This window comes from Bos indicus x Bos taurus, chromosome 13 (assembly GCF_003369695.1).
Source record: "Bos indicus x Bos taurus breed Angus x Brahman F1 hybrid chromosome 13, Bos_hybrid_MaternalHap_v2.0, whole genome shotgun sequence".
NCBI classification, from domain to species: domain Eukaryota; kingdom Metazoa; phylum Chordata; class Mammalia; order Artiodactyla; family Bovidae; genus Bos; species Bos indicus x Bos taurus.
The window spans coordinates 71,260,384-71,286,100 of NC_040088.1; the positions used below are offsets into that span (position 1 = coordinate 71,260,384).

Consider the following 25,717-nt stretch of genomic DNA (forward strand, 5'->3'; position numbering starts at 1 on the left):
AAAGAGGAACTCCCCAGGTCAGTAGATGCCCAATATACTACTGGAGATCAGTGGAGAAATAACTCCAGAAAGAATGAAGGGATGGAGCCAAAGCAAAAATAATACCAAGTTGTGGATGATTTCACTTAGGATCGGTATATACATCAATCCAGTATATGTATATATAACAGTCCTACTCTCTAGTTTTTTATATATATATCTTCAAATCAGTTTGCTGTACACCAGAAACTAACAAAATATTGTATATCAACTATACTTCAATTTAAAGAAAGAAATATATATTTAAGGCAAAACAAAAAAAAGAGAGAGAGGAAGAGGTGGGGATTTTGGGGGGACACACAGGAAATCTCCATGAAGCAGCAGCACTCAAGCTGTGAATTTCAAGGACCAGCAACATCTTTAAGGAGCCAGAATGAGAGCAAACTGGCAGATGCGGGTGCAGATCAGGAAGAATTCAGGCCACAGAAGCAGCAAGGATCCAGTAAAGAGGGAATTTGGGGGTAGGAAGGAGGAATGCAGCTGAGAAGGCAGGCCTAAGCTTGGCATGTGTGAGCAGGAACCTTTATCAGCAGCAGTCACACCTCACAGACTGGGGCTTCACTCCAACTTGTCTGCTTATTAGCCACAAAAGAACTGAGTCATTATTACAGCAGATCCCCAAGTTCTGTTCCACTAAGCTTGGTGGTTCAGTCCCACTTGTGAAAAAAAGAGACAATTCAATGGCTTCATAATGAGTAAGTGACTTCATCTTTTTAAAAAAATACAATTATATTTATTTATTTGACTGCGCTAGGTCTTTTGCTACGAGGGCTTTTCTCTAGTTGCAGAGAGCAGGGGCTACTCTCTAGTTTCAGTGCATGAGCTTCTCGTTGCAGCAGCTTCTCTTGTTGTGGAGCACAGTCTCTAGAGTGTTCGGGCTTCAGTGGCTGTGGCACATGGGCTCAGTAGTTATGGCTCCTGGGCTCTAGAGCACAGGCTCAGTAGTTGTAGCACATAGGTTTACCTGTACCGCGGCATGTGGGATCTTCCTGGACCAGGGATCGAACCTGTGTCTCCTGCATTGGCAGGTGGATTCTTTACTACTGAGCCATCAAGGAAGCCCCTGACTTCAGCATCTTGATATGAGCAGCAGGTTCCATTCTGATCGCCCATGAAAAAATGTGTGGATGAGTGAGCCACATCTCATGAGCCAAGCCAGCGGAGGGGTGGGTCTCTGATGTCTGGGGGGATTTGATGAGCCTCAGGCCTTCTGCTTCCATCCCTCATCCATGGTCTCCTCGCAGTTTGTTTCTTAAGGGAACTGGGTCATCACTTCACAATCTTGAAATGGCTGCCAAGAAGGCTCTGTCCCCACAGGACAGCGTATGCTGCTCCTGGAGGCAAGCCCTGGTGAAATGGAAGGCCTTCAGATAGCAAACCGTGCCCAGGAGATAGTGATCAGACCCCAGGGGGTGGTCGGCCCACAGGCTGGCACTGAAATGACACACAGCCTTGGCATGCACGGATCCTGCAGTTCTAGTTACTAGATACTTTTTTACTTATTTAAAGATGTCCAGGCAATGCCACTCCCACCCTTCACTGGGCCAGAGAACAAATGCTTTATTTTTTAAAATACATTTAAATAGCCTTTTATTCCTCTATTCCAATGCTTATGGCTTTCTTCAACTGTCTGAAAGCTATTTTGCCAAAAATCATAGTGTGTTTTTCTACTACTGTCTTATTGTAATAATTTGTTTTATAGTCGCTTAGTCATGTCTGACTCTTTGTGACCCCATGAACTGTAGCCCACCAGGCTCCTCTGTCCATGGGGATTTTCCAGGCAAAAATACTAGAGTGGGTTGCAGTTTCCTCCTCCAGGGGATCTTCCCAACTCAGGGATGGAACCTGTGTCTCCTGCACTGTAGGCAGATTCTTTATCACTAAGCTACCCCTATTGTAAAAACACCCTGCTTTGATAATCACTCTACCTGTTGGGCAGTGTCCTTCAATTTGCAAAGGTCTTTTATTGAAGAGAGCTACAGATGGGAGAGCAGGAACCACATCCTTCTGCAGGTTTTCTGGAAGCCTCAGTTTCTTCTTCTGAAAATGGAATATAAAATGTCATCTAGTTAATGAATTGGTATCTGAAAAATATTTCGAGATTGAGGTATAAAAACTGCTATAGGACCAGAGCTGTAGATGTAGCTTAAGCTGCAGAAGTAGTTTTATATGTAACTTGAATATTCTTAATGCACCAGAGGAACTTACAATTTAAGTACATCTTTTAGTAAAATGCATTTATGAAAGGAAAAATTATGTGGCCCTCTTAGAAATGTCTCAGACATTTGGAATTTCTTAACAGGACACTTTAATACAATATGAGTCAAAGTGGCTTGTTATCTGTCATGCTCTCTGCTGATCAAATCAGACGACCTTACCAGTATATTGCGTTTGGCTCTAGAGTCAGACCTCAATTGCTTCAACAATTCAATTTATGAATCTAGGCAGGCCTGTTCCTCTTCAGAGTTCATCAGCATATCATCCCAGAAGATGGAGGGAAGGGAAAGCCAATGAAAATTAAATAAGTTAATTTTTCTGTATTTTAGTAAATGTGGGAAATGAGCTGATGGAAGACAAAACTCAAAACCTATCACAGAGATGTTTGTGTTATCAATTACCCCTGTTACTCTCAAACAGCTGTTGGAAAATGGGGATGTCTAGATTCCCTGTTGGGAGTAATTATTCTCCTACCGTAATACAGGTGTTGCAGGGTGGACCATCTGTCCTGCCCAGGTTGGGGTGGGTGGTCAGTAGGAAGGAGACTGCATCTTCTCTCTGACCAGCTCTGCCCCTCACCTACAGGGTCTTGAGTCTATCTCTGTGACCCCTGTCAGCCTGGCTAAGGGATTCCAAATAAAACCAAAGGAAGATGTGACGATGGCCAAAACAATGAAGTCTGGGCACATGACCTGTAGCCTTACCTCCCTGTAGCTTCTGTGGTTCTGCCTGAATGAAGACTCTGTGTTGGCGGAGATGCTGCTTTAAGTGCATTGTCCTTACTCGTGGAATCTCTTTGATTTCTTTGATTTATGAAAGCACAGACTCTTTTCACAGGTCTAGAGTAGTACTTTGTACTTGGCATTCAGTAATTGTGGAATGCTTTGGGAAAATGTTTTGGTGCATTCCATCGAAATAATGTATTTTTATGTAGTTCTCAACCTTTAGCTGAAACACAGTTTCTATTTTTTGCCATCCCCATAGCCTTCCCATAGTATTTCCTCAGCTGATTCCACTCAGATGAATATTTAATAAGATGAGATTTCTATATTTCTGATGAGATTTCCACATTTCTAATGTCTATGACTATTCCTGAAACTCTTATTTAAAAAGTTTATATTTCCCCCCAACAGTAATTTAATAACCTTGAAAATAGTCAACAGTATGAGCACAAATCCCTTAATTGGCTTTACAGAGAGAAAATACATGGAAAAAGTACTGCTGTACCCAGTCAACACAGACCCAGGAACAGCAGCTCTAGTGAAAAGCAGAGAGCAGTGGGTTAGAATGGCCACTTAGGCACTTACTACTCGAATGAGATCGAACAAGTCACCAAACACTTCTGAGCCTCAGTTTCCTCAGAATGGGAATAACCACACTTTCTAAAAAAGATTAAATGTGAGTGAATAAGTTTTGTTAACCATGAAATGGTATAAGGATGTAAGGGTTATTATTATTTACACTCCTGAAATGTGAGCAAGAGAGGCTCCAGACCATTTTTTTTTTTTTTTGGGTCTTGCCACACGGCTTGCAGGATCTTAGCTCCCTGGGTCCCCTGGTAGTTGAAACTCAGAGTTCTAACCACTGAACCACCAAAGAATTCCCTCCAGGTCTTTTAAAGTGCTTAAGAAAGAAGGTCAGGATCTGAGAGATGATGAGCCCAAAAGACAAGGGCCAAACATTTGGCATGATAAACACACGTTGCTGGTCCTATGAGGATGCTAGCTTGTATGAAGAACAGACACTTCGTGCCCCAGGTCAATTCTTGTTCATGGAGATTCTATAATCTAAGCATCTCCCTGGCCTCCAACTTCCTGAGGTCACTGTTTCACTTAATATCAAAATGAAATGCAGTCACAACAGCTGAATCTAGAACCTTCTTGTCTTTTTCTCTAAAATACCTGAGAGCACAGGGGTTTTCCTTCTCCCGCACACCGTCACCAACTTCCCTGCTGTCCTCTGACACCACTACTACCAGCCCCGCTTTAGCCATCCTTGCTGTCCTGAAATCATGGACTGTGACCCCTTCTGTTCCCCTAAAGCACTGCCAGTGTTACACAGCTTGGGAGCAGCAGAGAGAATTACCACACGATGTGCAAACACTTCAAATTCAATGTTGGATGTCGCTGCCCTGAGTTCCATCACCTCCCACATAGAGAATGTCTACATACGCATCTCTCCACATCTCCCTGGTTTTCTCCCATGTTTCTAGCTAGCCCTCCCCAACCCCATTCCTCTAGATTCTTCCATTTCTTTCTTCAAGACCTCTACTCCCTTCGTGAGATACCAGTGAATTACTCCTGTTTCTGTATCATGCAGAATGATTTAACTTTTTTGTTGCTGTTGTTCTATACTTCTCCCAACTCAAGCATGCTAAGGAGAGAGCCTCACCTTTCACAACCTAGTAGGGATAACAGATGAATGAATGAATTTGAGTTTAATGAGATGCCCGACAGACAACTCAAAACATGACTCCTGACTACACAGAGGAGGTACCAGCTTGTTCAACAAAGTGGATAATGCCCAGAGGTAGAGACTGTTCAGGTCATGGTCTCAGAAATCATATTTAAGGCCAGGGTGATGAATGTCTTTGCCCAAGGAGAACAGAGTGAACTCTGCTACAGACTCAACTCTGGGAAAAAATACTTCTATTTAATGGATGGTCCAAGCTGCTAGATGCCTGTAAGCTGGCAGAAAAGACAGCTTCCAAACAGTCATGGCAACAGAATCTGGACAGCCAGGGTTTTGGAAGCAAATGGAGGTGAAATGGAAAAGGCAGTAAATATGTGTGGGCTGCTGCATTCTTACATGAATCATTGTCAAAGCTAGTAAGCATTTTAAGAAAAAGAACTGTATGCCTGTAACTGGTTTACAGAAGATTCTCACCGTGTTAGGGTGTGAGCATGGAATGGTTCATTGCTGTCAGCATCCGCCCCCAGCTGCTCTCCGCTGAGTTCCCATTTCCCCGAGTAGCAGGACATCAATGATCAGATTGGCCAGATTTTAAAAGTTGCCTAATGTTTTTGATTATTAGACCAGTCTCATTTTTGTATTTAAGATTCAATTCTAATTATTAAACAATGGGGACAACAAAGAAAATAGCAGGTGTTGATGAAGATGTGGAGAAACTGGAACTCTCAGACAGGCAACGCTGGTCAGACTCTACAGTGGTGCAGACACTGTGCAAGACAGTGTAGTGGCTCCTGGAAAAAGTAAACATGCACACACCATGCCATTCAGAAATTCCACTCCTGGGTGTACACCCCGAACCATTGAAAGTGGGAGAGTTTTGTGCACCCAATTTCACTGCAGCATTATTCACAATAGCCAAAATGTGAAAACAATCTAAGCGTCCATCCACGGAAGTGAAGTGAAAGCCTTCAGTCGTGTCCGACTCTTTGCGGCCCCAGGGACTGTGGCCTGCCAGGCTCCTCTATGCATGGGATTTTCTAGGCAAGAATACTAGAGTGGGTTGCCATTCCCTTCTCCAGGGGATCTTCCTGACCCAGGGATCAAACCCAGGTCTCCCGCATTGCAGACGGATTCTTTACCATCTGAGTCACTAGGGAAGTCCCTAGAAGAATGTCCCACAGAAGGATGGATTAAAAAAAAGTGTAGTCTATACTTAATGTGGGGCTTCTCAGGTGTCAACAGTGGTAAAGTATTCTCCTGCCAATGCTGGAGACTCAGGTTTGATCCCTGAGTCAGGAAGATGCCCTGGAGAAGGAAATGGCACTCAAGCAATCTTGCCTGGGAAATTCCACGGACAGAGGAGCCTGGCGGGCTTCAGCCCATAGCTTCGAAAAGAGTCAGACACATACATACAATGGATTATTACTGAACTAAAAAGGAAGGAAATTCTAATTCATGCTATGACATGGATGAACTTGAAAATGTGCTAAGTGAGAGAAGCCAGACACGAAAAGACAGGTACTGTGTGATTTCATTTATGTGAGGTCCCTAGAGTCATCAAAATCATAGAGGCAGCAAGCAGAGTGTCGGGTGCCTGGGGTGCGGGCTGGGGAATGAGAGTGAAAGATTAATGGGGACAGAGGTTCCATCTGGGATGATGGAAAAGTCCTGCGAACGGATAATGGTGATGGTTGCACAGCATTGTGCGTGTACTTAATGGCACTGAACTGTACACTTAAAATGGTCAAAACAGTAAATTTTATGTATGTTTTACCACAATGTTTAAAAAATTTTTTAAAAAGATTCAGTCCTAGGCATTCCATCTGAAATTCAATTGCTGGCCCATTGCCCCTTTCCCCCACCAGCAGCTTGCTGGTTCTGCCTCTTGGGTAACATGCATTCTCTCTTATGGAGCCCCAGGAACTGAGGAGTCCCCTTCATACACCTGGACGGATTTGAAGAGTGGGGTGGTTAGAGCTCCCCATCTTCCCTCCGGCCTACTGTTCTTGCAGCCCTTCAACCCCGATGGAAGGGACCACCCTGAAATCCCCACCCGGGCAGGTAACAAGCCTCTCAAGGCTGCTCCCATACTTTAGAGGAGAGGACGCACTGTGCCTTGATCCTGGGCTCCTAGGATGTTTGCTGAGACCTTCTTACCCTGCTAAGCATCTTGTGACCTGTGGACAGCTGCAGGGTCACCCTAGCAAGAGTCCAGTTTTCCTGTTTTGCTGTACTCCAGTCTTTACAAGTGATTGTCTTAAGACTCTCCCCAGACTTGGCTTTGGGGATCAAAGGCACCTCATCCCTCATCCTCTGTGCAGGCAGAATTCTAAACTGGCCCCCAAGATTCCAGCCTCTTGAAGCATGAGTAGAGTCTGTAGATACGCTGGGGTGTCACCTCTGTGATTATGCCACATTTTATGGCAAAAGGGATTCTGTGGATGTAAATTCCCTCATCAGTTGACTTGGAGAGGATTAGAAAGGAGATGGTCTGGGGAGGACAGAAAGGGAATATATTCCACCCCCGCCTCCAGTCCCCTACGGGGGACAGGGACCAGCTTCCCACTGTGAATACTAACTGCACCTCCACAAAGCTTAGGACCCGCATGCCTCTTGGATTGGAAATGGGGTTGAGGGTGTGGGTGTCAGAAGGGCCGGTTCAGAAGCGTCAACTGTCAGTAAGTCCTGAGGAGGGGCTTAGTTCCTAGTGACTTCTTCAACTGGGAGTGTAAGAGATAATAAGTATTTTGACTCTCAGGGCAATTTTAGGACAACAGGGGGGGAAATCTCACCTTTTATCACACAGTGAATGGGAACATCTTTTCCTATTGTGACTCTCTGTAGAGAATACTTTAAATCCTATTTAACAATCTAGAAATTGAAGTAAAGTATTTTTAAGCTTATCAAAGAATTGCCAGTTTGATTTTACCATCCTTTCCTCCACCAAGATTGCCACTTGGGAATACAATTGAGACCCAGTGTCTGAGCGCCTGGTCACATCCAGATGATCCTGAAGGAATCGAGTTATTGAGTCTGTAAAGCTGGGGACAGACCTGGACTCCACTGTCCGACTAAGGGGTCAACGACCCTCCTTGGTGATTCCTCTCATTCTCTGACTGTAACACTAGGCGCATCTTGCTCCCTTGAAATCAGAGAATCAACATCCTTAAGTTAAGGGTCACTTCAAAGAAGAAGTTATGGCTTGGTCACAGTGGAATTGTATAAAAACATGTCAGCCCTCAAACCTAGGAACTGGGTGCAATGAAATCCTTACACTGAAATTGTTTTAGGAGAATTCAACTTAGCAGAAGGTAACACAAGCTACAAATGTTAAGTATTCCAATGCACGGTACTCATCTCTCCTTCCAAATGTCCCTGACACAAACAGGACTGGGTCTCACTGGGTCCTGGCTCAGAGACCCACCCGAGGCCAGTTTCAGCCACATTCAAATCTCCTGAGAATAAGGCTCACTCCAAAAGCATTCCTGAGGAGTGGAGGCGTTAGTGAAGTTTGAGGGGAGATGGAGAGGATTAAAAGACACTGCATAGGAAACTTCTATAATGCTCTCCTATCCCCCGGCTCCCCAGCCACCCACGGGTTCCTGGAGTCATTTCCAAAACCCTGTTGGCTTTGCATACTCCATCTGCAAACCGAAAGCTAGCCAGATAACAGGAGAAGCAAACAAAGTTGTTTGGCCAAATTTAGACCAACCATGAGTCCTCAGGCTTATGTCGGGGTGGGGGGGGGAGGATGCCATTCACCTTACCGTTGTTTTATTTGCAGAATCACTCCTACTCTATTTGGGGATTAATAGACAGATGGTGACCAACTAGTTTATCACTGGAGTCTCGTCTGTATCCCCCAAACCCTCCTGGATCATAAATTTTCCTTGGACAGGGAACTCATCCATACTGCTCACTGTTGCACCTCCTTCATAACACTTGGCACATACGAAACCACAAAGTATTTTTGGATGAAGAATGAATGGGCTCCATACATCCTCTCTTCCTGTTTGGACCTCGGTCACTTGGCGGGTCCTGAAGCTCAAATGAACGGTACTTCTTCACCATGAATCTTTTTAGAACCTTGCTTCTCTTCCAGACTTTTTTTGAATTTAGATGTAATTTATTTACCATTTTCTTCCATATTTGTTTCTTCCACATGCATTTCTCCTTCAGAATACTGACCTGGAAAACGAACAAGGTAGTACATGATCTATTTGCTTTCAGGAAGTATGGGACCACTTTATTATCATCTTTTAAAGTTTTTCTTGAAATCATCACCAAAAGCCCTCCAGGTTGTAATTTCCTTGTTGGTAGAATAGTTTCTTTTTATAAATCAAGAAATTTCACTAGCAAGTCATCCTTGAAGTACATCAATCTCCTTCTATTCCTTCCTTCTATCATCTACCAAATATTTACTGACTTTGATATAAGCCAGGCTCTGTGCTATGCACATTGGCATTTATTGTCTCGAAAAGATGTGTATACCTATATTGATTTATAAAAGTCATGTAGAACCAGAACAGAAAATTTGGGACATATACAATACTAAAAATGAGAATGACATGAATACCGCCAGAAAGAACGTCATCCTTTTGATATATTCACTCAGTTTTTTAATATATACATGCACTTTCCATAGCTGAAACAGTAATTTACACACAACTTTGTAAAGTTCTTTTTTCCCCTTTAGGTATTTTCTTGTGTTCATGAAAAATACTTCATTTTTAAGAGCTGCATAGTTTAATAGTTTACTTAAGGAGCATGTGTGCATACTCGCAAAGAGTCAGACACGACTGAGACTTTCCCCTAATTTTTGACTTTTATGGTTATTTATAATTTTTTGACATTATGAAAAAGGAGACAGTGCACAAATTTTTGCACTCATCTCTGATTATTTCTATAGAATCCCTAGATATGGAATTATAAGGCCAGAGTATACAAATATTTTTCCAGTAAAGTTATATCAACTTATGTCCAACCAATAGTATATAAAACTTTCCATTTCATTGCATTCCTGCCAGTACTAAATATTAGACTTAAATTTTTTTCTAATATAATAGATGTGAATATTGCTTACTATTTTAATTTTAAATTACTGGATAATCCAAGCACTTTAAAATATAATTACATGGGAATTCCCTGGTGGTCTAATGTCTAAGACTCCATGCCCTTATTGCTGAGGGCACAACTGTGATCCCTGTTTGGTGAACTAAGATCCCACAAGCCTCATGGTGTGGCCAAAATAAATAAATAAATTTGAAAATTAAAAATATATAATGGCATACACACTAATCATTTTTATTTCCTCTTTAAGACAATTTTTCCATTTAGTTATTAGAGTTTTCTTATCAATGTGTGTGTGCTCTTGTATTGAGGATGAAATGAATTGCCAGATTTGTTTTCTATAGTTTTGTAAGTTTTTTTTCTTTTCAAATTTTGCTTACAATATTTTTAGTTAGTTATCAGAATTTTAAAACTCTCATGTAATATAGTCTACTGGTCATTTCCTTTATGATTTTTTTCATTTCTTTTATTCCCTCATCTTGAGGTTACGTAAATATTTGCCTAAATTTCCTAGTTTTAAAGTTCTTTAATGTAGCTTAAATTTCTTTTAACACATAATGAAAGGTATGAGCTCAACTTGATTTTTTTTCAAATTACTAGTTTTCTTAAGTCCATTTATTGAGAATCTGTCCCTTTTTAATTTATTTTAGATGACTCCATCACATATTAAAATCTACACTATATTGACTTTTTTACTATCTTGACCCAGTGTCTTTTCTGGGTTATCTACTCCATTTTATTATCTGTATCGTTCAATATATATTAACATTCTATTTCTATATGCTAACATTCACTTTATTATTTATACTATGTTTAACTAACAAATGGGGAAATTTCCTGTATTTTTCTTCACTTTCATTATTTTCTTAACATTTTTAATCTGCTACTTGTTAAAGTAAACTTTAAAATAATTTTGTTTTAGCCTCCTAAAGTAGGTTTAATAGCTTCATCATACAAGTAAGAAACTGAGTCTCAAAAGGAATATATAGTTCAAGTTTACACATATTCTAAATGGAAGAGGCATAAATCAAACATATGTCTTTTGAAGAATTCCCTGGTGGTCCAGTTGTTAGGATTTGGTGTTCCCACTGCCAGGCCCGAGTTCAATCCTGGTAGGAGAAATATGATCCTTGCAAGCCGCACGGTGCGGCCAAAAAAAGAAAAAAAGGAGAGAGAGAGAGGGAGAATCATGTCTTTTGATATCTCCCCTTTTAGCTCTAAAATACTATAATTTTTTAGTAAAGAAAACTCTTGAAATTTATTTTCTGTTCTTTCCCATTTCCGGTCTACCTCCCTCTAGTGGTCATTACAGATATTGCAGTTTCTCAAGCCAATTTACACAGTTCTTATTTTAATACAAGAAAAATCATTAGCTTACATTTTAAAAGTTTACTTAAAAGTTTTTAACTTACACAAAGGTAATAAGAATAATCGTCTAATATTTGGGGCCGTGTATCACTGGTATTTTCTTAGCAAAGACCAGCCTCAAAAGAATTCAGTAAAAAGTCAAGTGAACAGAAAGCAAAGTTTTGTCAGTATCATGGACTTTAAAGTAGTAAAAATTGCAGGTCCACAACCCTCCAGATGTTTCTTTGCTCTTTTCTCCATTGATGTTACCCAAGTACTTTTAAATACAAAAAAAAAAGTACTTTTAAGAAGAGCAATCTTTAAATTCCCCCCCTAACCTATTTTTTGCTTTTTACTTCACTTTGCATCCTTTCTCACCATCTAACGCCTTTGGGTATGTTCAGTTGGCCCAGAGGTATGTGGACAGGAGTACAGAGGACTCAGGTACTCACGCTGGGCCCTGGCCAGTTCTGCACCAGCCCCAAAGAAGGGCAGCCAGCTTGAAATTCCCACAAGGCTCGGGTCCCAGTTAGCAGGGCTGGCTTCATCCCCTACTGCCTTGGTTGTAACCTCAGTCTCATTTCTCCCTTTTCATTTCTCCCATTTTCATTTCTTGTTCCCTTCCCACCTTTTTTTGTTTGCCTTTTTCTTTTTCCTTTCTTCCTTCCTAATCCCATCATCCTTCAATTTCTTCCTCCTTATATTTCCTCTTCACCTGGAAGAAGATACCATGTAAAATTTAATTTGTATGCACAACATAATGTGTACTTTATAATAACTAAGTTAAGCATATGCATATGCATCATAAAAGTTTAACCAAGCTAAGAAAAACAACAACCAGTAAAGAGGAAAAGAAAAATTCTGGGAAGCACTCATCATAATGTCTTTTTAAAATCTGAATTTATGAAAGATAGAGGTTGCCTATATTACCTCCCACCCGTGGCTATTTAATTTTTTTTTTTTACTAAGCCAATTCATGATAAATACATTAATGTTTAACAAATGGTACAAAAGAGGACATAAAAAGAACATGGACAGAAAGCTTAGGTGCATTATTTAAGGAGGATTAAGGATTTAAGTCTCTTCTGGATTTGGTTCAGAAAGAGGGGGTAATAATACTTGCCTAATTAAGTAGTAAGTGGTGTAGATTAAAGTGTTTGTAAACATTAATTAAAGACGCAGGGAGTTAGATGAGGCCAATGTGTTATTAGTGAAAAAGTTTTCTTCCCTTTAATCAGATGCCTCCTTCTGGGAAGGGCAAAGAAATGATATCAGGACTAAGGAATTAAGGCTCAGCCCTAAGTGTCGCCAGCGACTCAGTCATCCTTTGCCATCAACCACTTCCTTCCTTAGCTTTCTGTAAAATGGGGATAAGTACAAAGTACTCTGCAATACGAGTTTTTATCATATCTGCCATTTGAGTATATATCAAACCCTGCAATTAATAAAACCCACAACTCTTGCTTTCTCCCTTCTTACAGAGTTGTCCCACCCCATTAACTTCCACCAACATTAATTTCACTTCCACCAACTTACAAAAGCTTTCCACAACCAGCTAATAACCTCAGTGGACATTTCCACGGTGATTAAGGAGAAACGGGACCGCGCAATAGGTCAAAACCTCTTGGACGCGTTTCTTCGCCTCTCTGAACCTCCGTTTTCCTCCTCTGTAAAATGGGGATGAGAAATCAGGCAGCTGTTCTAAGGATTTAATGAAATTATGTGTGTCTATTAAAAGCCTTGTTGGAGGCTAATAAGAATTTGATTCGTGATAGTTACTATCGCTAAATATAAAATAACCTCTTAAAGCTGACTATAGGAGGAGGAAAAAAATGGTCCGTTTCATTCAGACTTTCAAATGCAAATCCCTATGTTTCCCTGTGTAATTCAGAGATGGGGCTAGGGGTTCACTCAGATCGGACCAATTCAAACCTGGCACCGACACCAACGACCTCTGAGGGAGGCGGCAGCCTGGCAGCACCGGCGCGGGGACTGGTCCCTTTAAATGTCCCGGGCACGCGCCCTGTGAGTTTGGAGAGCGGGACAGCCAAGACCCCGGTGGGAGCGCGTACGAGCACGCGTGGCGGCGCGGCGCAGAGCGCGCAGCCGGGTGTGCGCGGAAGCGAGCGCCCTGCCGGGAGCGCGCGGCAGAGGGCGCGCAAGAGCGCGCGCGCGGCGGGGCGGCTGGGGATGGTCCGCGAGGTGCGCGCGAGCAGACGGGCGAGCGGGTGGCGCGGGCGCTCGGCTCCCGGTCCGCCGTCAGGGTGGGCTCCTGCGGTCCCCGGGGAGGGCGCTCCTGCCAGGTGAGTGCGGACTTCTTTATCCGGGACAGGGTGGGAGAGCGGGAGGGCGCTCTGGCAGCGGATCCCTTCGCCCCGCACGACGGTGAACCCGGCGGCGTTTGGAGCCGATCGCTGGAAGTTGGGGTTCGGGTGGGGCCCCAAGGGGAAGGGCGACCCCCTTTCCTAGTGAGCCAGCGGCTTGCTCTTCCCGCGGGTCGCTGCCGGTGCGGTCCTGGTAGGGATCTCTTTTAAAGCGCGTTCTTCGGTTCTTTCGCATCTCGTCCCTTGGAAGTTTGGAAAGACTCTGGCGCCATCCGAGGGGCTGTCGTCGGCCCAGTGGCCTCTCACCCAGGAAATTCGGGACCTCCCTCGGGATCCTGGGAGTAGGCGTGCGCCCGGCTCGGGGTCGGTGGGGAGGACGCGTGGTTTTCTGACTCCGAGGCTATCCTGCCGGGGGTTGCACGGTGGTCAATGGCACGTTTCTTGCTTTGCTCGCAGAGCTGTCCGGGGTTGTCCCAACACTCCTGCCCTGGCCCCACTGCCCTCCTCGGAGGAGCCGCAGCGGCTGTGCAACTCCCGGGCACTGTGTCCCTTCCGCCGCAGGCAGGAGGGCGAGAGTCTCATATTGGCAGGAGGTGGCCGAAGCCACCTGTTAAACTTGGGTCCTGTGCAAAGTGACCAGTGGATTTCCGTCCCCACCCCCGCTCCCCAGCCCCTGACCCTCAACAGGTAACTGAGTCACGCGGGAAACGTGTTCCGTCCTTGAGCTGGGGCGCGAGGGATTAAAAAAGAGAAGACTTTGTGGCTGATGTGGTGCAATTTAACAAAAGGCAATAAAACAAACTCCAGTATTTCTCCAAGGCTTTGAAAGTTTCCCAGTATTGTTTTACGGAGTCTAAATTTAAGCATCTAGCCTTTTTTTTTTTTTTTAAACCGCAGGAACTAACCTCAGAAAACATTTAACTCTTTGCCAGGACCCACTTGGTGCAAAACGAACACTCACAGGAAAGGAAAATGATTTTGTGCCTTTCCCCCTGCTAAATACAGTAGAACATTCAGGTCTGTTGCTGGAGACTGTAGGAAGAAGGTTCCTCTGGCTCTAATTTTCATTGAGAACTACTTTTTCTTTTTAATCTGTATTTCTGGAAGTTATAGAAACACCAAATCAGATACAAATGTAAGGTCACAGAAGAACCTAAGTTTATTAAAGATGCTTTTCTTTAAGCACTACATTCTTACTGCTCTAGCATGCACTGAAAAAAGTCTGCCCTCAAAGCTCAGTGTCTGAATGTTAGATTGTTTTTCTAGGTGGAGGAGGTATTTTGGTTTATGAGACCAATGTGGAAATACAAACAAATGCCCTATTTACTTGGGATTGGGTGGGAAGGGTGGAAGTTGTCAAAAATCTCTCTTGCCAAACTTGACAGTATATGTATGGAATCTTGTGTATTTTCTTGCTCAGACCTGTAATGGCCATTTTTAAGGGACTGGGTATATGCCTTGGTAACAGCACTACAGAGGTTTTTTTACATGTGGGAGTTGCTGATGGACAGGGAGGCCTGGCTTGCTGCGATTCATGGGGTCGCAAAGAGTCGGACATGATTGAGCGACCGAACTGAACTGAACTGAACTGAAGATATTGGATGCCGATAATTTAAAAGTAACACATTTTCTCTTTTAGTATAAATCAGAAAGCCAAAATCAGATTATTTAGAGAAGTCTGGAAAGGAGAAAGATGATTTTAAGAAAATATGAGGGCGTTTGGCTCCACGTTGACTCTCTTTGAGGCTGTGGGCAGGATTTGCCTGTTTTAGTGCAGGCCCTGGGCATTCATGGGGCTTCCCTGGTGGCTCAGAGGGTAAAGAATCTGTGCCTGCAATGCAGGAGACCCGGGTTTGATCCCTGGGTTGGGAAGATACCCTGGAGAAGCGAATGGCTGCCCACTCCAGTATTCTTGCCTGGGAAATCCCATGGACAGAGGAGCCTGGCAGGCTACAGTCCATAGAGTCTCAGAGTCACGACTGAGCGACTAACACACTGGGTGATCATAAATTAATTCAGCAATATTTGCAAGCTTGTCTGACCACTTCCAATGTGCTGAGCGCTGAACTAGTCATGGGACACACCAGCACACCTAGATAACTGCCACTCGACCCGAACTGATTAAACCAGATCGAGTAAAGCCTTCATTGGAAGCTGAAGCTACACCTGGCCCTGGTTCCAAAGCTCTCAGACACCTTAGGAGCCTGTGGTTGGCACCCTCTGCTGATTGTCAAGATCATCTCAAATAACTCCAAGAGATAGAGCTGAGCCTTGAAGCCTGGGGGAGAGGAGAAAGGCTTGGGTGGAGCAGAGCTGAGAACAGGGCATCCTCTGGAACAAAAGTTCAAGTGCATCGGCTGCCACTGGTACCAGGACATCCTAGGAGCATCCCAGAACCTGCGCCTTCGCTGGTAGAGGGCGGCTTTTCCTTTCAGCTTCCACTGCCCTCTCTGTGCAGTGTTGGTGGCTTCACCGCTGCCTGCATGTTCTCAGGATGACGGGCTGGGCAGCTCTACCCCTGGGGCCCTGCAGCCTTCCTCTCTTGAATCTGAGTGGGTTCAGCTTCTGTTCACGTTAGCACAGGGGCGTCAGGACCGTGCAGTCCCCATAGCAGCCTCTGTAGAGAACCACCCCGAAGCTTCACTTCTCAGCAATGCTGTTGGCCCCCTCCCAAACCTGCAGCATTAATCTTGAATCGTGTTTTGAGGAAGTAGGTGCTAGGTTTATGGTAAAGAAATGTGCAGGGCAGAACATGCTGCCTTACTGAATAGCGATGTGATTGTTCCATACAAACTTGTATTTTCAGACTGGATGTTTCCAAATACCTACCACTCAAGACTTGGTTCTCTCTCTCTCTTTGATAGTGAAAACCATAGAACAGTGAATTTATCATTTTAGAGTGTACAGATCAATGACATTAAGTACATTCACATTATATGTGTTTGAGAAACATGTTTTCTTTCATTTTGTTCTGTAGAGGTCTACAGATATCCGTTCAATGAACTTTATTGAAATCCTATTTTTTTGTTGTTGCTTGTTTCTTTGTATATGTCTCTCTTCATATTAGTTAATACCTACAATTGTAATGACTGAATGCTGTGCTGTGTGCTGTGCTCAGTCACGTCTGACTCTGTGACCCCATGAACTGGAGCCTGCCAGGCTTCTCTGGCCATGGAATTTTCCAAACAAGAATACTGGAGCAGGTTGCCATTTCCTACTCCAGTAAATGAACTTTATTAATTTCATCATTTCTCACTAACTTTGTGTGTGCTTAACATGTCAATCGTTGAGAGAGGTGTATTGAAAGATCCCACTGTAATGGGGTCTTTGTTGATAGCTCCTTATATTTGAGCTAAAAAATATTCTGAGACTATATGTAAATACAACTTTCTATTTTAATTTCTAACTATGCATCTGTACATTTATATTGTTAGACATACACTGTCTAATAGGAATTGAATTTTTATTATCACATAGTTACTTTTATCACTAGTGAGGATTTTTGCCCTAAAGTCTATTTTGTCTGATGTGATATAGAAAGAAAGAAAGTGAAGTTGCTTAGTTGTGTCCGACTCTTTGTGACTCTGAGGACTATAGCCCTCCAGGCTCCTCTGTCCATGGAATTTTCCAGGCAAGAATACTGGTGTGGGTTGCCATTTCCTACTCCAGGGGATCTTCCCCACCCAGGGATCGAACCTGGGTCTCTTGCGTCTTCTGCAATGACAGGCAGATTCTGTACTGCAGTATACTTGACATTCAATAAACTGGAGTACATCCACAATGTTCTGCAACCATCACCACTATCCAGTTCCAGAACTTTTTCATCACCGCAGAAGGAAAATCCATACCCGTTAAGCAGTCAGTCTCTACTTCCTCCCCTGTTCCAGCCCCTGGAAGCCACTAACCTGTTTCTGCCTCTGTGGATTTGCCTTTTGGAATATTTCATACCAGTTGACTTATACAATGTATATCTGGCTTATTTTACTTACAGTGCTTTTAGGATTCATCCATTTGTAGCATGAATCATTACTTCATTCCTTTTTGTGGCTGAGTAATATTCCCCTGAATGGATATATCATAGTTTACTTATTCATTATCAGCGTATGGATATTTGGGTAGTTTCCACCTTTTGGTTTGTGAGTAGTGAAGTTACAGGGAACTTCCAAACTGTTTTCCACGGTAGCTGCACCATTTAACATTCCCGCTAGCAATGTTTGAGGATTCCAGTTTCTCCACATGCTCACCAACACTTGTTATTTTCTGTGTTTTTGTTTTTACAGCCACCCCAGTGGTCATGAAGTGGTGTCTTTTTGTGGTGTTGATTTGCATTTCACTAATGGCTAATAATGATGAGCATCTTTTCATGGACTTAGTGACCACTTCGAGATTTTCTTTGGAGAAAACTCTGTTCAAGGACTTGATTCTCCTTTGTATTAACTTTTCTATCACCAGCATCTTTCGAGTGAATAAGAGTAGGTTTTTTTTTTAATATATATTTATTTATCTATTTATTTATTTGGCTGTGTCAGTCTTAGTTGAAGCATACGGGCTCTCTAGTTGTGGTGCGTGGGCTTAGTTGCCCTGCGGTATATGGGATCTTAGTTCCCTGACCAGGGATCCAACACGAGCTCCCAGAATCGGAAGGTAGATTCCTAACCACTGAACCACCAGGGAAGTCCCAAGAGTACTTACTTTTATAAGACTTGGTTTGTATAGTATGTTCCTTCTCAAACCCTCATTCTGTTGTTTGGCTTCTTTTTTTTTTTTTTTTTACGTTTTCTCTTTTCGGCTTCTGCTGCATCTCCCAGAAGCCTCGTTGTCTAGTTTTGAAATATTTAACATTCTACCTATTCTAGTTATCTGAAGGCCTGGTCTGTTCATTCAGCAATATTTGTAGGCTGTTGGGGCATCTGCCATGTTCTGGTCACTGAACTGTCCCTGGAGATACAAACCTGCCACTCCTCAGACGCTTCTGTTTTAGATGTTTGCAGATTATATTTTATTTTACTTCCTTTTTCTCATTTGTTCCAAAAACTGTTACAATTAATTTTTATTGGAGTACAGTTGCTCTACAACATTGCGTTAGTTTCTGCTGTAATTTTTTTTTTTAATCAATTAATAGTGCCTGGCACCGGGAAAAAGAACAGTACTTAACTCTCTCCACCAAAGGTTTCAGCACCAAATAGCTGTGTAACCGTCGGGTTCCCCACTTTACCTTTGTGGACCCCAGTTTCCTGGTCTGTGAGCCTGGGGGGAAGGACTAAGTGACTTCTCTGGTGCTCTCAGACCTTGAAACTGGAGATGATACACTCAGGCTTCACCATAGCTCTCCCCTACAAACCTAATTCTCTGAGTGTCTGTAAAATAGCTCTTTTTGTATAGCTCACTTCAAGGAATTGTCTTGTGTGGAAAGACAAAAGATGGCTCCGTTCCTGTATACTCAACAGGTGAGTTTGGTCAGTTGCTATTTTCCACAATGGCACATTTGACGTTTTCTGTGAAGATCCCCAGGGTTCGAAGCGCTTTCATGAACTTTCAAGTTCCTTCTGTGCTGGGCATACCTGGGAGTGCAGATAGATGTCACTGAATATGGTCCCAGCCTTCGAGAAACTTGTGATCTAGTGAGAGTGTTACAGGTGTCAAGTGGGAGTCGATCTCAGAGGCCCATGCGTCTTTTGGAAGCAGAGGTCAGAGGTACCCTGACCTGTCAGGAGGTAATGTTGGAGCCAGGCCAACAAGGGCAGGACAGTGGGTTGTCCGAACGGTGAGCCATGGCTTTACTCATCATGCTGAAGAGTTTAGCCTTGAGTTTGGGGGCACAAACCATGGACGGGTCATGAGTGGCTGGGTTCTGCAGTGGAGGAGAGGTTTGTACGTGCACTGAGGCAGTAACCTGAAGTTGAGCAGGGTGCCAAGGGTTGAGGAAGGGAGGCTAGAAAGATGAAGGAGATAAGATGGTACAGAGAAGGGGGTGGTGCTGGAAACGTCTAATGTTGAGCAGAAGTTCTGGTGCAGAAAAAGTCTGAAAAGGCATTCCTCTAGAGTGGAAAGCTGAAGCCTAAATCCAGCTCTCTCTGACCTCGGTTTCCTCATGTGATTTGTCCCCCACACGCATCGAGACCCAGTGAATTTGTTGACTGAGCTCCTGCTGAGCTTCACTTCATCAATCAGGTTGTAAAGTGTGTGCAACGTGAATCTGTTGTGTATTTTTTTCCCTCCCTGTTCATTCTTACTGTGAATGAATGTTGTGATTTCAGAGATATTGTCTGAGGAGAAACATTTATTAAAAAAAAAAAAAAACTCATAGTTCCAACCAGGCATGTAAAAGATCATTTTACACCAGGGCTCCCACACGGAACTCTGAGGAGCCAGGAATTGTGGGCTCATTTTCCTTATAAGCCAGAGACCTGTTTTAAATCCCTTCCACACAATTTGCAGGAGGAAGAGAGAGAGAGTAGCGCTGTAACATACACACTACCACATGTAAAATAGCCGGCTGGAATTTGCTGTGTGACGCGGGGAGCTCAGACCCTGCGCTCCATGACTACCTGGAAGGGTGGGATGGGCCAGGAGGTGGGGAGAGGTTCAAGTGGGAGGGGACACGTGTATGCCTATGACTGATTTATGTTGATGTAAGGCTGAAACCAACACAATATTGTAAAGCAATTATCCTCCAATTAAAAAGAAGTTAATTAAAAGGAAAAATATTTTAACATCAACGGGTGCTAAAGCCATACTGCAACGAGAACTGCATCTCAAGAACACTTTCCTTTTTTTTACAGTGCTAATTGTCAATTCAGATCCAAAATCGTTAGGTTAACCATGGCTATTCAGCTGTATTTTTGTTCTCACTGATGGTGTTGTTTTCTTATTTATTTATTTATGGCTCCGCCGGGTCTTCCTTGCTGCCCAGGGTTTTCTCTAGTTGCGGAAAGTGGGGGCTACTCTTCATTGCAGCGCTCGGGTTTCGCATTGCAGCGGCCACTTCTGTTGAGGAGCTCAGGCTCTAGGGCACGTAGGCTTCAGTAGGTGCAGCACACGGGGTTAGTTGCTCCGCTGCACCAGGGATCCTCCCAGGCCACAGATTGAACTCATGTCTCCTGCATTTCAAGAAGGATTCTTAACCTCTGAGCCAACAGGGAAGCCCCAGCTATTTCTGACCTACGTCAGTGATTTGATCCACTAACTGTGGGCCAGACATCTGACCCTTCCCTTCTCAAGCTCTGGAAGAATGTTGTCCGAGAACTTGAAAATTCACATAAAAATACAGTGTGTTTAAGACTGTATTCCCTAACTAATTCTCATGTCAGTCTTGTTTTCCAAAGCGGTGGGGAACCTGACAGCTTCAGTAGCCAAGAGGCCTTTGTCAAATTTTGAGTAATTTGAGTAATCATCGAATTCCAGTGCTGATTCATTCAAGGTGCCAAGTTTTTTCCCAGAGAGTTTGATAAGCAGTCCTTGAAATGCTGACATCAGTATCACCTTGACTGTTCATTAGAGTCCTCCAGTTTTTTCAACAAACATTTGGTTGAACACATTTCTTTGTTTTATTTCGTTTTTGTTTGTTTTTTTTTTAACTGAAGCATTCAGGTGACACTGGTGGTAAAGAATCTGCCTGCCAAGGCAGGAGACAAAGGAAACAAGGGTTTGATCTCTGCTTCGGGAAGATCCTCTGGAGAAGGAAATGGAAACCCACTCCAGTATTCTTTCCTGGAGAGTTCTATGGACAGAGGGCGGGCTACAGTCCATGTGGTTACAAAGAGCCGGACATGCCTGAGCACACACACAAATAGTTGATTTACAATATTGTGTTAGTTTCAGGTGGACAACAAAGTGATTCAGTTATATCTACATACACATATATCTATTCTTTTTCAGATTCTTCTCCCTTATGTTACTACAAAATATTGAGTATAGTTCCCTGTGCTATACAGCAGGTCCTTGCCAATTATCTATTTTATATTTGTTGTTGTTGTTGAGTCACTACATCACGTTAGACTCTTTGCAATCCCATGGACCGTAGCTGGCCAGGCTTCTCTGTCCATGGAATTCTCCAGACAGGAATACTGGAGTGGGTAGCCATTCCCGTCTCCAGAGGATCTTCCCTACCCAGGGACTGAACCCAGGTCTCCTGCTTTGCTTCCCTGATAGCTCAGCTGTTAAAGAATCTGCCTGCAATGCAGGAGACCCCAGTTCGATTCCTGGGTCAGGAAGATCCGCTGGAGAAGGGATAGGCTACCCACTCCAGTATTCTTGGGCTTCCCTAGTGGCTCAGCTGGTAAAGAATCCGCCTGCAATGTGGGAGACCTGGGTTTGATCTCTGGGTTGGGACGATCCCCTGGAGAAGAGAAAGGCTACCCACTCCAGTATTCTGGCCTGAAGAATTCCATGGACTGAATAGTCCATGGGGTCCCAAAGAGTCAGACACAATTGAGCAACTTTCACACACTCCTGTATTGCAGACAGATTTTTTACCACTGAGCCACCGGGGAAGCCTATTTCATATTGGTTATCCCCATTTCTTGAAAAAGTCCTGAAAGCCCCTTATCTTTTCCCCTCTGTTAAAACTGGGGTAGGAGCCTGTGCCCACAGGCCTGGATTTACAGGGAGGGAGTTGAGTGCTTTGTTCCTGGATTGCAGGGGGTGTCCAGAAAGAGTGCGGGCAGGAGGAAGCCTCTGGAGACGCAGGCGCAGGGCTTGCAGAGAGGCTGGAGAAGACAGGGTTCAAAGCTGGACACAGTGGATGGACCCAGCAGGAGGTCCTGCGGGAATTCTGCTCCCCTCCGGTTTGGATTTAAATCTGTTCAACCTGAGATAAGACATGTAAACCAGGTCTTGGCTTCCGGTCTCACCAGGTGTTATAAATACCAGAGCTGGATGAACGTGCTCTCGGTCAGCTTTATTTTTGCTGTGAGGAGGAATGAAAAACTCAGCCAAGAATTTTTTTGAGCTTCTCAGGAGAAAGAAAAAGCATTATAAAGCAATAAGGCATACTTATTATGTCCAAGTAAGAAGTTCGTTTTAGCACCGTGGAGTAGCACACAGTGGCTGCTCTGGTAACATTTGCTGAATAAAGAGGAAGCACACAAGCTTGTTTAACCAAAATAGAACAACTTAAGCTGGGATTTTTCCTTCGATCTTTTTTTTTAATTTGTCAAACAATCCAGAAATGCAGTAGGCATATGTTTAGTTGCTCAGTCGTGTGCAACTCTTTGTGGCCTCTTGGACTTTCAACTTGCTAGGCTCCTCTGCCCATGGGATTTCCCAGGTGAGAATACTGGAGTGGGTTGCCATTCTCTTCTCCAGGGGATCTTCCCGACCCAGGGATTGAACCCAAGTCTCCAGCACTGCAGGTGGATTCTTTCCATTTTTAAAAAATGGGCTAAAAAATATCAAAAATTGAAGTGTCTACCTTTGCAGACATTTCATCAGATGAAGCTAGATTTTCCTCCTGTTGATTCTTTTATGTTTGCTTCTTCCTAGGTCATTACTTTTTGTTATTAGTAACGAAACTCAAATCTGGTTAAATTTGTTTTCTGGTGAAGATTTGTGTTGGGAAGATCTGATTTCTGCCTCCTCTGTTCAGTGGTAGTACACTGGGGTGGAAAGACTGCTCCCCTTGGGGCAGGTTAACCAGCCTACCTGGGTGAGGCCTCTGGTGTGAAAGTGTTTGCTTACATGTAGGTGAATCAATTACTTTCATGTGGCGTATGGCCTTAAGAAAATTAATTACTGCCTCCTACTAATAGTTGAAACTATTCACAATTGAGATGATCTGAAACCAACCTTGTTTTTCTACATTTTTCAGTAAGAGCTTTTTTTTTAATTAAAAAAAAAAAAAAAAAACTCTAGATGAAAGCATGGAGATTCTTCTGGAGAAGTAAAACTGCCAGGCTTTGAAGTGCTTAATTGTCTTTCATACCCTTGAGTGCTAGTTAAGAGTTTAAGGTCCTAAGTTCTTACAGAGGACATTTTCAGAAGTAAGGAAAATACCCAACTCAGAGAAAAAGCAAAACCGTAGGAAAAGGATGCTAAACCACTGACCACGTCAACGATTTAAAACTCCAGACAGAAGTAAGCCTCTGCCTGCAGCTCTCCCAGCAACTACCAGTCTCTGCCTGAGAAAGATTTTCCTTTGATGTTCTGTGCAGGATCTAGTCTTAGTTTGCTAGTTTGCATAGTGAGTATTTTGGGGGGCATTCTTTTCTTTTCAAGGCTTTTGTTTTCTTGACATGGAGAAAGAGCCCACACTAAAGAATAGCTGCTGCTGCTGCTGCTAAGTCGCTTCAGTCGTGTCTGACTCTGTGTGACCCCATAGACGGCAGCCCATCAGGCTCCCCCGTCCCTGGGGTTCTCCAGGCAAGAACACTGGAGTGGGTTGCCATTTCCTTCTCCAATGCATGAAAGTGAAAAGTGAAAGTGAAGTCGCTCAGTTGTGTCCGACTCTTAGCGACCCCATGGACTGCAGCCCACCAGGCTCCTCCATCCATGGGATTTTCCAGGCAAGAGTACTGGAGTGGGGTGCCATTGCCTTCTCCGAAAGAGTAGCTACTACATATTTATTTTGCTTCCTCTGTCTGTTTCTGTGGCAGCCCATTTTGAGATTTCGTGTTGGTCCTGGTCACACCTGTGGATGTACACATGGGTGCATGCATCCTGTAACTTGTCACGTGTTAATATCAGGAAGCATTACTGGCTTAGCATTTCCGGTGTTATTGCTGCCAAGCTTCTATCAGATCATCATTCGTGCTTAAAGTTCTCCCCTCCTGCTTCACATTTGTCCTTGATTGAAATCTCTAGGTTGACTGGGAGTAATTTCTCCTAAATTTCAAGGCTTTGGTCTCTGAATATGACAGAGGAATAAAGGGTGATTACCGCAACGAGGTTAACGTGTCTGAAATGATTCTTACACGTTTAACTTTTCCTTTAGGTCAAAGGTCCATTTTAAGGATACTCTAATGGTTTTAGAGTTTTAAAATATAAATTCTGTGTTCATATCAGTACTATTTACAATAGCCAAGACATGGAAGCAACCCAGGTACTCATCAGGGAATGAGTGCATTAAGAAGATGTGATGTATATACAATATAATATTACTCAGCCACAAAAAAAGAATGAAATGCTGCCATTTGCAGCACTGTAGATGGATACAGAGAGTTTTGCCTAGTGAAATAAGACAAATACTACATATTGCTTATACATGGAATCTAAAAAATAATACAAATGCATATAAATACAGAAACAGACTCACAGACATAGAAAACAAACTTATGGTTATCAAAGGTGGGGGCAGGGACAAATTAGGGGTATGAGATTAATAGACACAAACTATTATAGGATATAGTGTGTAGCACAGGGAATTATAGCCATTATTTTATAATAACCTATATGGAATTCTCCAGGCCAGAATACTGGAGTGGGTAGCCATTCCCTTCTCCAGGAGATCCTCCCAACCCAGGGATTGAACCCAGGTCTCCCGCATTGCAGGCAGATTCTTTACCAGCTGAGCTATCAAGGAAGCCCTTAATAACCTATAATGGAATATAATTTGCACAAAATACTGAATCACTATTCTGTACATCTGAAGCTAACACAATACTGTAAAGCAACTATACTTCCATAAAAAATTGTAAAATAAAATATAAATTTTGCTTATATAATGAATGCTAAGTCAATAGTTTGGGACTAATATTTCCAAAATCCCTGGCTATAGTTTAAAAAGAGAGAGAGGAAAATAAAAATAAAAAGAGAGAGAGGGAGCTTTGCCCGCAAGTCTAGTCTAACTGAGGAAGAAGAATTACATGCATAATGACATCTGATGTGTGAGTTGTATCCAAGGGACAAAGGTGGCGTTGCATGGTTAACAAGTGGTGGGAGATGAGCAGTCGGCGGGAGGAGCAGGTGGAGAGAGGGGTGACTAGCAACTTCCAGAAGGAAGGAAGGGTGGACGAGGCTTGCCATCGTTTCTGAGCCAGGCTCTGAAGATGGGGAGGAGAGTGACAGGAAGCAATCCAAACGTGGCTCAGAGTGTTAGGGAGACCAGGCTGGGTAAAAGGGTTCGTATCGTGGAAAACAGGTTTGAAGAGATAAAGTTAGGCCGATTCCAGAGATACTTGAAAGCCCTGGGTCTTGCAGGTCAGCTCTTTGGCAGGATTGGTTAGGAAAACGAAAACTGCCAACTTTGACAGGCCTGTGGTCCCAAAAGGAATCCAGGATTTCAGAAAGGTTTATTAGGTCCGTGCAACTCACTGGTGAATGTTGCATTGAGTCTTTGTTTTATTTTTAACAAAGTTTTGAGAGCATAAAAC

At 43.3% G+C, this 25,717-nt stretch overlaps 1 protein-coding gene and 1 long non-coding RNA gene across 8 annotated transcripts in view; one reads left to right on the top strand and one right to left on the bottom strand.

The window, feature by feature from the left end:
- The window catches only part of LOC113903674, a 35,265-nt gene extending 22,134 nt beyond the window's left edge, over positions 1–13,131 (bottom strand). Inside the window, exons 1-3 of one of the 6 annotated variants that reach the window (XR_003514235.1) lie at positions 13,008–13,131; positions 8,803–12,752; positions 1,968–5,459 (exon numbers count right to left, since the gene is read on the bottom strand). This is a non-coding gene — a long non-coding RNA (uncharacterized LOC113903674). Of the gene's footprint in view, positions 1–1,028; positions 1,387–1,967; positions 5,460–8,802 lie in introns of those variants that run through there. The other 5 variants (XR_003514237.1, XR_003514238.1, XR_003514236.1 and 2 more) reach the window with 5 other exon arrangements.
- Positions 13,132–13,241: 110 nt separating this feature from the next.
- The window catches only part of PROSER2 (proline and serine rich 2), a 42,241-nt gene continuing 29,765 nt past the window's right edge, over positions 13,242–25,717 (top strand). The window contains exon 1 of one of the 2 annotated variants that reach the window (XM_027560203.1): positions 13,242–13,388. The gene's annotated coding sequence lies outside the window, so the exon portion shown is untranslated. Of the gene's footprint in view, positions 13,389–17,133; positions 17,882–25,717 lie in introns of those variants that run through there. The other variant, XM_027560205.1, reaches the window with a different exon arrangement.